We start from the raw sequence: 12,940 nt of genomic DNA, 5'->3' as shown, positions 1-12,940 counted from the left end.
ACTATCTTTTCTATTACACACATAGTCTTTAGTTCTAAAAATAGTGAAATTATTTTTGAACATTTTCTAAAATTATTAGAAAATCCTTTTGAGTGTCTAATATTCTTTGTGTTAAAAAACAATTTACAAATCACTTTTATTAGCTCTACTCAATTCCCTTTTCAAAATCCGTCCATTTCATTTTTGTCATACATAATTTTAAAAATACCTAAAACAAGACATATTTTGCTTTATTATCATATAAAAGTAAGAGGAAGAGATTCCACTTCTAAAGAAATCTTTGTTGAACAAAGTGTAATATGAGAATTGTCATCTTATCCTTTTGGCCTTAAGTGAATCCCAAAGTTGATGTCATTGAGAGAGTACTCAATAATGAATGTTATCCACATTTCATTATCCCAATTTAATGACGTGAGAGTTTCTTACATTAATACAAGATTTTGTCAAGCCTTTTTAGTGATAGTGAGTTTATTTAGAACATTAGCTCTAATTCTATTATTTATTTGGAAACATGACAATACTAAACTTATGAAAGTGGTCAACCAAAATCATAGCAATGTGACATGAGTTTTATAAAACAAAATATGTGACAAAACTTTTACATTTTAAAATATAAAACAAAAAATTAACTCAAATTTGAGAAAGTAAAAAACAAGATTATAAATTGATAATCTAAACTTTACAAGAGAAATGTGTATAGTTAATTTAAATAAGAGGTCATATTTAGGATAAAAGGAACAAAATTTATAAGAATATTAACTTGAAATATAAGTAGGTAAAATTTGGAAAAAATGAGGAAATTTTAATACAAAAATAAACTTGATTATAAAACTAAGATTTGATTTAATAAAGACATCATAACACAAATAAATTATAAAATAATTAATAATTTTAAAACTTAAAATTAATTTTGATGGAATGATTTTGATTAATTAGAGCATAAAAGGAAAACAAATAAACCATAAAATTATTTAATAAAAGTAATTATTTTATGAAATAAATGAAAAAAGTGATCCTGAAAGATCTTAGCCATGGCTAAGATCTTCAATAGCGTGTCAGTATGAGTTGAAAAAAAAAAAATGAAAGAAGAGTATTGATTGATTCACACATTTATGAAAATTGAACAGACCAATAATACACAAAATAAAATAAAAAAAGTAATCATCTTATCTATTATTTCATGCAAATGTACACCATCTTACGTAAAACTTTTATATAGAAAGCTATGACATAATTATGAATTAGTCAAAAAGACTATTTTCTTTTATGAATTAGTTAAAAAAACTAAATTGTTTTAAACTAATTAAACTGACACAATGTACAAAATTAGAATATTAGTGAACTCGCTGATAAACAAAATCATAGTTAAACAATTTAATCAAGTAAACACTATAAATAATATAAATTTTATATGATGATCTTAAGCTATTAAATTCTATTCTCATATTTTAGAAAAAGCCCAACACTATTTTTCTTTTTTTTATTTTTTAAATAGCATATTCTTGTGCATTAGAAGAAATCTGAAATAAATATAGATATATATGGTCAAGTTAGATTAGGTGGATGGATAATACTAAATAAATAAAATTAGATATGTAATATCCTAATTTTAATAATTTAAAACTAATAAAATATATGTTTCATCATAGTATTCAAAATAAATAATTTAGTGTATAAAATATATTAATATAGTCTTGAAAAAATAGGATTATAAAATTATAACGTTTAAACCAACTAAAACCAACAAGGCTCAAAACAAACACTCATCCCTGACTACAACTTCTTGAGACCATCCACTAACCTAATTGATGGTTCATCATTCTCTATAGGTGCCTCTAAACCTGCAATTTCCTTTGCTCTCATTGAATAAGTGATCATCATAAAAGAAAGAGACAAACCACACAAGAAGACACTGTAAGTTTTGAAATGTTTGAAATGCCAAGAAGAGGAGGGGGATTGAATTGGATAGTTAAAAAATAAGGTGACTTTTAAAAATTGGATAATTATGCAAGAGAAAAAGGGTTAGAGAAAAGACCAATGGACAAGATTTTTATACTAGTTCACTCAAACCTAAGCTACATCCAATTAGTCAAGGCAACTCGAGACTGACTTTGCATTATTTCAAAAGATTTACAAAGTTCACACCCTTACACTTTTAAAATATGCAAGAAAAACACACAATGACTCTTGAATCACACAAGAATAAAACCAGCACAATAAGACACCTCTTGCAAACCTGGAAAACCACCAGGCACAACTTAAAAGCTTGAGAAAGATCAAATCTCAGTGGTAGAACAACCTTGCCTACCACAACCAGCTTCTCTAAGCTTCAAACACCAAGCAAAATGCTCCAAGAAGGATCTAAGATCAATCTTCACCAGTTGCATTCTGTATAATCATGAAAGATAGATAATTCCACAATTTCTAGAAAGATTTCGCACTCAAAAATGGTCTTCTTACCTCTCTTTTGAAAAATACAACTTTAATAGTCAAACTGTTATGAAATTCAACAGGCTGATTTTCAAATCAATCGGTTGATTTCACTTAACTTAAGTGAAATTAGTTGATTACAAAATAAATCAACTGATTAAGTAAGTCCCAGTTAGGACTACTACAACTAGCCTTTTAATTTGTGAAAAATCCATTCAATAGATTAAAAGACAGCATTTAACCTGTTGAAAAACATTTCAATAGATTAGAAGACACAACTAAGACCCTATACATCTAATAAACACAAAATGGTCTACAATATGAATTACAATTTTTAAGCTTGTGTTCCCCATGATTAATCTAGATGGAGAGCACGTATACAAGGCTTGATCAACACGTGAAACATCAAATCTTCACATCTTCATCAATGTAAGCAGGGTTCCAATATGTTTCAAGGCAATAGCTTCAAGTACCTTCATCAAAACTTCATCAAATCTTTAAGCACCAAATCATCCAGGCTATTTGTGTCAATAGACACAAAGCACACAAAAGGGTAAGCTAGGGTATCAAGGAATAAGGATATATATATATATATATATATATATATATATATATATATATATATATATAATTAACTCATGAAAAAGCATACACACATGGTATAAATCATATCACTGTTACATTCACACAAGCAGTTGATACTAAACTCAATTATCTGAATACTTGCCTTTGATATAGGGTACACGGGAGGTGTGCATTTATGATGGTTTCTAAACTTTGCAGAGTCTAACATTAAGGGGATATCACCCAACCACACACAACATTGAGCCTAATTTTTCTCAAGATTAGGATCTTCTACTATCTCACTACATAACTCATTCTATCCTATTTGTGTGTAAATGATTATTAGAATTTAGGATACCTCCTTCCAAACATTCTTTGATATCAAGGCATACACTAACAACACCACCAGGAACTTCTCCTTGAAATTCCGTAAACATGATAACTTCAAATGCTCACGTAACATTTCATACCAATTATAATCTTACATACCCACATACCGCTCTATGCCCTAGAGCTAAAATGTTCCCAGACCTACAATGGTCACTAGCGCTCAACGTCACCTGGCCAACGCTCAATTCCAAACCGCAAACTACGACTTTCAACGGTACAATCTGGCGCTTAATGACCTAAAGCTAAAATGTTCTTAGACCTACATAACGAGGCTGACACTCAGTGTCAGTCTTCCACCACTCAACACTATATCAAAAACCAAAAGAATGCACTATGTGATATGAGGGAAATTGGACCTATTTAGTTGGTCAATACTCTGCTGTTAGTACTTTTGTTCAAAAACAATTTTAAAACATTGAGGCTTGTACTGAATTGCTCAATTACGCAGATTCCAATTCTCTCAAATGTCACAAGATTAATCCAATCAAGCATAACTAGTCTAAAAGGCAACTTTAAGCTAAATCATAAAAGATCACCTCAGTAATACATATCAAACTAGATTTATCAAACTCACGCACACAAAAAAGAACTTGCTTCCCATACCTTGACAACAACCACACCTTCAACTCAAAGAAGCTTTATCTACACATAGAAACATCATAAGAACGATCAAGATATACTGTTATGATCATTGATCAACAAAGACTCATATAGAAGATCAAAACCTCACATGAAAACAGAAAAAATCTCACATGCAAAAAAAAAAAACAAAAGAAGACCAAGACCAAGAAAAATGGTTGAAACTTAACTTACGCAAGTGGAGAAACTGATCGATCCCAATTGAAAAGCTCGTCACGAGGATCACTCCTACGGTCTCAAATATTCAATCAGGAAAACAGAGCAGTAGAATTCTAAAAGACAAGGTAGAGAACTCTAGAAAAGTGATTTCTATAGAGACGATGTGTTTTAAAATAATGAAACTCGTTTATAACAATTCTATTTAATTTAAAATATTTTAATATTAAAATAATTGAGTCTCACTCTTTTTAAACTATTGCCACTTTTCAAATGCCATTTTTTAGGATTTTATAAGATATAATAGATAATAATAATTAAAATTTTATGAGTACCTAACCTAATCCAAAAATAATGTTTTAATATTTTTAAATTTATAAATATATTTTAATTTTTTAAATTTATTTTTGGTAAAGTATTTACTTTTTTTAAAAATTATTAATAAACAACATAAAATTATAATAATAATTATTAAAATCACTTTTTAGAGATTAATTTAGAGACCAATTCTTTTGGTAGCAAAAATCTAGGTAGCTAATGTTAGTAACTAATTTAGATACCAATACATAATAGAAACTATTCTACTCACCAATTTAGAGACCAATTATAATTTTTTAAAACTATTTTAGTTACCAATAATTTTTAGTTTATAAATTGGTATCTAAATTGGTCACTATAGTGACTAATTATTTGTTGTCACTATAATTGGTTATTAATCAAGAATTTTCTTCTAGTGAAATACATCTTCAATCTTCATCAATTTTAGAAATCAATCATAACATTGAGTAGTTGTTGAGGTGTTAACGTGTGTTTGGATTCAAAGATGAATTTGGAGGAGTGTATTTGAATGAATATGAAAGGAAAAGAATGTGAATTTGTGATTGTTTGGATTAAGAGAAAGATAGTGTAATTTGAGAGGATTTAAGAGGAAAGTATGTAAGGGTTTCTGTAAGATATGATGGATATGATAGATTAAAAAAATATTTTAATAATTAAAATTAGATAATTACCATTTTACCCTTAAGGGTAAGTGTGATATAAATTTATATATAAATAGTAGAAATTATGTTAAAATAAAATTGAAGTTGTTATTTAAAATTACAAAAATATTATTTTTACTATTATTATTTTATTATTATTTAAAATTTTATGTTTTATATTTCAGGTTTTTTGTTTTAGTTTTTTCTTCTTCAACCTTTATGGTTTCTTCAGTGCATTAACGACACCAGGTGACGAGTTTTCCCCGATCTCAACATAGCCTTTGTAAGGATATTTTTGTGATTATATGATGTTGATGTGGGTTTCCTTTCAAAACTTTGGATTTGAGCATGGATATGTAAAACTCACTTCATCATTGTTCCACGCTCTTAAATCGTCGAAAATATTAAGAATCAAACGAGTTCCTTCCCCACAAATCAATCTGCATGAATAATACCTCCAAACACACACTGAGAGATGTTTTGAAAATAGTATAAATTTCTATATATTCCATAAAATCCTTTGTTTCTTAATTTGGTAGTTTTTTAGTTATCAATCTTAACAAATACCTGTTAGAAATCCAAGTGTGAGTCTAAGTCCCACATTGACCAGAAATGAGAAAGTAGAGCACTATATAAGAATAAAGACCCATAAACCTATTGCCTTAAGGTTTTGGGTTGAGAGTGGTGTCAGTGTCTTATGTGGTTAGGCTCAGATCTCATTGGTGTTGTTCTCCCCAGTGAAACCCCCTTTGTAAAACCTGACAAGTGGTATCAGAGCCCTTAAGGTTTTGGGTTGAGAGTGGTGTCAGTGTCTTATGTGAATGTGGTTGAAGGAACTCACCCTTGAGGGGGAGATTGTTAGGAATCCAAGTGTGATTCTAAGTCCCACATTGGCTAAAATTGAGAAAGTGGAGCACTATATAAGAATAAAGACCCATTGCCTTAAGGTTTTGGGTTAAGAGTGGTGAAAGTGGAGCACTATATAAGAATAAAGACCCATTGCCTTAAGGGTTTGGGTTAAGAGTGGTGTCAGTGTCTTATGTGGTTAGGCTCAGATCTCATTGGTGTTTATTCTCCCCAATGATACCCCTTCCTTAAAAACCTAACAAGTGGTATCAGAGCCGATGGTTAATACCGGCTCAGACTAGTGCAGTACCAGTATGGTCCTAGTATCGAAAGTCTTCCTGGCAAGAGTCCCAAGTAAGGGTTCCAGGTAAGCGTGTCCCGTTAAGAAGAACGACGGTACAGAAAAGGGCAGAAAAGGAGTACTCATGGTTGGGCAGCCTCCGCTGGAGGGGGAGTGTACCAATGTGGTTGAAGGGACTCACCCTTGAGGGGGAAATTGTTAGAAATCCAAGTGGCAATGGGTTTATGGGTCTTTATTCTTATATAGTGCTCCACTTTCTCATTTTTAGCCAATGTGGGACTTAGAATCACACTTGGATTCCTAACAATACCTTGAAAGAAGTGATCCTCTCAACTTGATTCATCTTATACTAAAATTTTATCTTATTTGGATGTTTTTCACTCTAGTGGATATAACACTATCTTTTGGTTGGCAGGAGTTTGACTTTGAGGGATATTTATTCTAAGGTAAGGGAAGGTATTAAAATTTTTAGAATGCTACTGTTTAATTTTGTGATGATGATGAGGAGAGTATGCAAAATGTTGTGAGATATTTTGTCTATGAAATGGCTATTTGTGTCATTTTGCTGAGTTGATTTCTTATGTTGATTTTGTCTCTATGTGATAAAGTTGTTATAGAGAAATATGACTAGGTAAAATATATGGATTTGAGTATGATGTGTTCAAATTGGTGTGTTGATACTAAATGAGATAACTTTGAAATAAATTAGGCTTATTTTGATACAAGAAAGTCTTAAAATAACTTAGATGGACCTAATGGATAATTTTCATACACATTGAAATTTTTGAAATTATGTAATAACACTAGGCAAAACCTTAGAGTTGTTGGGCGCCATCTAGAAAATGGATTCTAGAGAGCTCCAAGGGTTTAGAACGCTAGACGCCAACTATATACCATTGGGTACTATCTAAAAAGTGGATTATAGAAAGCCCTAGGGGTTGGGGTGTTAAGGGCACTAGACAACCACCATTGGTTGGACGAAAGGGTTGTGGGCACACCAGGGGGCGTAGGGATTTTGTGTGAAGACTATATCGATTTTACTAGTATTAGATTCAAGAGGAGGATGATCTCTAGTTGTGAGAGTCAAAAGATGTTTCTATATTCTGGAGTTTGGTATAAAACAAGATCAGTTCAGAGATACAAAATTTTACCAAGGTCATGCTCAAGATGAGATTTAGGTCCTAGTTTTTAAATTTATAACTATAATTCATAAGATGCAAGAGATAGACATGACAGGTGAAAAATTACATTTTTCTTCTGAAAATATAATTAAATATTTTATATTAAGTATGTGCCATGATATTTTTGTATGGAGCATTGAAAATTCTCCACTAGCTTACTCTTTATATCTTTGGTGGTACTTTGTTATCCATCTACAGTGATTATATATGTATTATACATTAGTAGAGGACCAAATAGATGCTCTTCCATATGGTAATGATGAGTAATTGTGAAACTACAAAATTTCTTTTGTTATTTGTGATGATGCAAATAGGTTGTATACATTCAATTATATGCTTTTGTGTATAGTGTACAATTACTTGGATATGTTAAGCTAAGCTCTTTGTGCAAAACTTCTATATACAATATACATATTTCTAGGTTTAATGGATACTAATGATGAAGATAATGGTAATGCATCTCCTATTTAGGGTCGCTACATTATTAAAATTGATTGACCATAATTTCAATAATCTATTCTCTACCTGGTTCAATAAGTTAAATAATCATATAAAAATTTTAAAATATTAAATATGAGTTATAGTAGTTTGGTTATGTGATCTGAATCCAACGGAAAAGCATGTGACTTTGTTGGAGTTCCCATTTGATTGAATTGGACTTAACATGTAAGTACATTTGATGTTTATCTAATCGCTAATTGTAGAACTAATATATTTTTTGCTATGAGACTAAGTGACAAAATGATATGAAGATTTAAGAGAATTTCATTCATTTGTTTTAACTTTTCCATGAAACTATTCCATGAGAAAAGAAAACAAAAGAATCCACAAACATAGTTGGCATCATTTATATCCCATGAACATCTCCCACAACTCCCATGATAGTCTATCCTTCTTTTAATCAAGTAACTAATTGTCATAATGGTTTGTATCCTTTCTTTTGGTCTCCTTGAATACAAACAAAACAACATTATTAGTTACAAGCTCATAAGAGAGTAATAATTAAAACCAACTTCATTAAATAATTGAAAATAGATTCCAAACATGGAATTTAAAATCTTAACTAGATATTAGAAGGGGCTGCGCGAACGCAAGCCCCACTACCACAAATTATGACGTAGGCTCTATCACTTGGACAGACCTTAGAGTAGTACCCTTTCCAAGTGCAATGAAGGTCACTACCCTAGGCCATAGACCTTCATGATCATCTATTAACCCCGTCCAGGTAAGTATGTTGTAAGCTGTCACATATCTCACCTTTGTAGTTAATTCTTCCTTCTACCATAACTAGTAGTTTCGATGTGGGATTGAGTGAAGTACTTTGAAGATTAGACCATAATTCTCAAAGTTACTTAGTGAGTCTCTTCTTTAGAATAAAAACAATAAGAAAACTTTTGAAAAATAAATTCTTTTAAGGAAATCATGTTTAAGTTTGATGCTACTTCATTATGCAATATGTTATAAATATACACTGTCTTGACTAAAATATATTCAGAACATTATTTCAAAATATTTTGTTTGGCGGTTACACTAGTTTCACATGCTTTACTTATTTTTTAAAAATAGGCTAGGAAATGGCAAACACAGTGAGATCAACGATAAATAAAAAATAAAAAACATTTACAAAAAAAAAAGTCTTAGTTACTTTTGGAAATAAAATTGTTATCACAAATAGAAACATAAAATGGTTTAGTAATGAAACACCTCACTAAAGCATAAAAAATTGCATGTGCTGCACTTCTTAAACCACTTTGGTTAAAAAAATGAGTAGCTTGACTAGATCTTCCAGTACAAGTAAAATATCAATATAGGTTTAACAAATGAGAAAATACAACACATAAAGATAATAATTTCTTTTCCATATAATATGAGTGTTAAGTAAAAGGAAGAAAAGAAAAAGGTAAGTTATATGTCAAACAAGTACCACTCGCCTTAATACATGAGTCAAACAACATAAATGTTGATAGAAAGTATAGCATATTACTTTCGACTTAATTAAGATGCCTGAAATGTGAGAGTGATTTCATCCAAACATGTGACAAGTGGAAACCAACTTATTATGAGTCACTAACATATTAATGTCATCTTAAATTATTAAACACCAATTACTCATTTACAACAAATCATGTACACCAATTATTGAACAACATTCACCAATTTCCAATTCCTCTAGATTACCATAATTTTCTTTATCTTTTATTCCATAGTGCATATTTGTAACTATCTATACACAACCTCAACAATTGTGATTTATACATTTTCACAAAACTTTCATACATTTGCTACTCTTTGTAGTGTATGTTAATAACCTTAAAATTTTCATCATTATATAATATCAATCTCAGTAATATACACATAATCATATTTCAAGCTCATCATGTCAATACAATATCAGTAACACATATCACCAAATTTTGGAAAATACATTCGATGGTATAATACTGGAAAGTTCAGCATCCCAACATTAATAATAACTAACAAAGCACCATAAATAGTGCTAATAAGAAATAAATTTATTTCTAACTTTAATCATAAAAATGCTAGAGAGATCGAACATCCCCTAACTTAGATTCCAAACCTGGAATGTAACTGTTAACTTGATATTAGAAGGGCCCACTATCACAAATTATGACGTTGGCTCTATCACTAGGACATACCTTAGAGGAGTACCCTTTCTAAGTGCAATGAAAGTCACTCCCCTAGGCCATAGACCTTCATGATCATTTATTGACCTTGTCCAGCTAAGTAAGTTTTAGGGTGTCACACGTTTCACATTTGTAGTCTATTCTTCTTGTTACTATAACTAGTACTTTTGATGTGGGATTGAGTAGAGTATTTTGAAGATTAGAACATAGATCGCAAAGTTACTTAATGTCTCTTTATTCAATATATCTAATTTTAATATCATATTGACTTGGAATTTAAGTGTTAAAATTGCAATATAGAAAAAAAAAACTTTCATAAATGACAAATAAATCATGTTTAAAATTGGTCCTACTCCATTGTGTAATAATTATAGCTATCAAATGTCATCACACAAAAACATATTAAGAGCATTATCTCAATTTTCATTGTATCTATACAAAATATTTTGATTGAATATTAAACTTGTTTCACTTTTTATACTCACTCAACAATAATTCAACAAACCTTTAAGGAGCTTTTGGATTCAGAATTAACTAAAAGAATGATAGACTAAGAAATGAAAAAGGTAAGAAGCTCCAAAAGAAATAAAAAAATTTAAAACAAGTAGAGATATTTTTTTTTTCTAAATATAAGCAATTTTTTGAAAGTAAATTATTATCACAAATGACCTCTTGAAGCATAAAAAATTCATGTGTTGAAACTCTCAAACTTCAATGTGAATAATGGATTAAAAATTAGTATTTACTAATGGTAAAAGACTATATGACTTTTATATTACATAATAATATTATTAAATAATGATTGGTCTCTAACCACTTTAATATATAAAACAAAGTTGAGACATTTTTTTTTAAATTTTTATTAACTAAATAGAAATGAAAAAGAAAGCATTAAGAAATATTTTGAGCATTATTTGATAGGGCTTTTAGTTGTAAAGCGGTCTCGTTTACATCTTGAACTTACTAATTTCCATGGACACTTTGGTTAAAATATTAAGTAGCTTATCTAAATCTTCCAGTATAAATTAATTATCAATACAGGTTAATGCATCAGACATGGACACACTCTATTATAACAATAATTTTAATAACTAAGGTACCTTTGCATCCTAACATGTCACTACTACCTATGAAGTTATTAACTAAGCATGAACTGTTGTCGATTGGTCATTGAAATAAACTAATATTACATGTGTGAAACACAATCTCTTTATCAAAAGTACGATCAAACATTACAAAAAATTTATTATTTTGCGTGAAAAATTCGTGAGAATAAATATTTTTCACTAATTTAAGAAGAAATGGTGAAGGAATGAAATTGTAGCTTACTGGTAGTAAAATAGCTATAGATTTATTAGATATACATTTTTCGTTAATCCTTCTCAATTGAAAATATAATAAATAAATGAAATTACTTTTTATTTAAATATTTTAAATAAATTTATTCGTCCTAAAACATTAAGTAAAAGTTCATTTATTTTAATATTAAATTTCATGCGAATGATGTTCCAAATTTGAATCTATAAAAAAGTAACAGAAAAATATTAGTGAAGACAGAGAAAAATTAAATGGAAGAAACAATTCTTTAAATTTAAGTAAATAATGGCTACATTGCATAGACCTCTCCATTGCCCTTCCTTACACGACCTTCATTTCTTGCTCGCACCTTTCCTAAACCTCATGCTACATTAGTTTTCGAGTATGATTCTTCAAACATTTGATGAGTTAAATTATATAATTTCATAAACCTCCATTTCCAATTGCGTATGAAAACTTGTGCTCTTGCTAAAACTCATGTTCCATATGGAGACACCAAATCTTGCCAAAATTGTCTCCTTTGAAGCTGTCCAAGCATGTCACCCGCAAGCTCAACATAACCTAACTTCTCATCAACAAAGAAGGTAACTTCTCATAAATTAAAAATTAGGGTTTGTCAGTTTAGCTCTTTTACTATTTCTTCATAAAGGTTTAGGGTTTAAAATAACTCTGATTGTCATGATTGTCATTTGTTCTATGTAAAGATTGGTTCCTTTAGCATTTTGTGATATGTTGTCAAAGCTTATATGGAGTGTTTTAACAAAGGTTAGCTTGTTTTTCAAAGAGATTTGAACAAATGCAGTGCATGCTTCTATCATGGACAAAGCTAAGAGTTCTATAATTGAAACAATTTGTAAGCTTGAAAATAATTTTCGACTAGCATCTTTTTGATTCAATGGAACATTGGTTATACATCTCCAACATGAAGTTAGCATTGGAGGACCTGTGTGTTAGAAATAGTTTAATATAATTTAAAAAATAAATAATTAAAATAAAAAAACTTACTGCTACTCATGTTTTTATAGACCTTTAATTTATTGGTTAATGTTTTTAATGGCTAACGACTATATTCTTATTACTATTTACTTCTTTGTCTCCCTTTTCTACCTATAAATACCACCTAGGTGTATGGGAAAGAAACAACAAGAGAGACAACAAACACTAGAGTTTTTCTTAAAAGTGTTATTCTTTCTTCTCTATATTATCTTTAAGACAGTGGTGTTCATAAAGTTTGGAGATCCTTTGCTGAACTCGATCGATCTGACGGGTTGTTGTATCTTGGGAGAGAAACGCATATGATTTGAAACAAGGTTAAGTATGTTTTTAGTACCTGAACTTTGGCCAAAAATTGGAATTCGTCTCTGGTCGAAACTTTGATAAATTTTGATCCCTAAATTTTAAAAATAAATGAATATAGTCCTTTTAACCCAATTACATTGACTTTTTTCAACATGTGGAATGTGTTTCATGTTAATATTGGAGTTGTTTACG

At 29.8% G+C, this 12,940-nt stretch overlaps 1 non-coding gene and 1 pseudogene across 1 annotated transcript; both read right to left on the bottom strand.

Annotated features, from left to right (window-relative positions):
* Positions 1-8,560: 8,560 nt before the first annotated feature.
* LOC114189337 (U1 spliceosomal RNA) lies at positions 8,561-8,720 on the bottom strand. The gene has a single exon (XR_003605640.1). It is a non-coding gene; the product is annotated as a U1 spliceosomal RNA (small nuclear RNA).
* Positions 8,721-10,095: 1,375 nt separating this feature from the next.
* Positions 10,096-10,236, bottom strand: LOC114189272 (U1 spliceosomal RNA; annotated as a pseudogene).
* Positions 10,237-12,940: the final 2,704 nt, after the last annotated feature.

This window comes from Vigna unguiculata, chromosome 6 (assembly GCF_037176805.1).
Source record: "Vigna unguiculata cultivar grain cowpea cultivar isolate G323 ecotype 2 chromosome 6, ASM3717680v1, whole genome shotgun sequence".
NCBI classification, from domain to species: domain Eukaryota; kingdom Viridiplantae; phylum Streptophyta; class Magnoliopsida; order Fabales; family Fabaceae; genus Vigna; species Vigna unguiculata.
The sequence above is the reverse complement of the archived record's forward strand: the minus strand, read 5'-3'. Positions and strand labels throughout refer to the sequence as shown.